General features: G+C 33.4%; 1 protein-coding gene across 1 annotated transcript in view; it reads left to right on the top strand.

Annotated features, from left to right (window-relative positions):
• LOC119594049 (elongation of very long chain fatty acids protein-like) overlaps positions 1 to 767 on the top strand; it is a gene marked incomplete in the record, with an annotated part of 45869 nt that overhangs the window by 41554 nt on the left and 3548 nt on the right.

Raw genomic sequence — 767 nt, 5'->3', positions numbered from 1 at the left:
AGAATGTCATGAGGAATGACATCTATATTCAGATTTACAAAGCTTATTATGGATTGTCACAATAGGTTTAGAAGTGCACTTATGCATGTACATACATCTAGGTGGTAGAATGTCCTTTGGAAAGTGATTTTTGCCTTGCATTTTCTTGAGGTGATCTAAGGTTGTGAATTTGATACTCCTTGTCAGATGGTTTTTGGGTGTCTTCCTATGCACTGCTTCTGTTTCCATAATTTTCCGTTACTGACAACCTTCATAATAATTAGAAGGGTAAGCATTCTAAAACTTTATGCGGTCAGAAATAGAACTAAATGTTAATCAGAGAAATTCAGCTTGTGTTTGAACCCCAACTTCAGCTCACAACATCAGAGTGGAGATGAGTATATTGACTGACTGTAATAGCAATACAAGATATTATCATTTCCTTACAGATAGAGTTGGAAAAGATGTTTTGTGATTATTATTGCATATTGCTCTCAGTGAATGAAGAAGTATTCAAGCATTATGGATAGTATTTCGTGTTAATGATCATAGTATTTAAATTCTTGTTATGACTAAATAGATTACTCTAATAATTTCCTTTGGGTCTCTTGGTGTTGAATGTGGTTTTCTGTCCTGTTAGTGTATTGGCTTGTTGTTTTCTCATCTCTGGGTTGGAAATGTACAAAGCTTAGTACATACATCTTAATACTTATTTTGTTAACTTTTTTATAAAGTTCTTTATCCTCATCATCTTCTCTTGTTTCTCCGCTCTTGCAATTGCATTTATT

The sequence above is a fragment of the Penaeus monodon genome, chromosome 33, assembly GCF_015228065.2.
Source record: "Penaeus monodon isolate SGIC_2016 chromosome 33, NSTDA_Pmon_1, whole genome shotgun sequence".
NCBI classification, from domain to species: domain Eukaryota; kingdom Metazoa; phylum Arthropoda; class Malacostraca; order Decapoda; family Penaeidae; genus Penaeus; species Penaeus monodon.
Note: the sequence above shows the minus strand (reverse complement) of the source record. Positions and strands in the feature narration are given on the sequence as shown.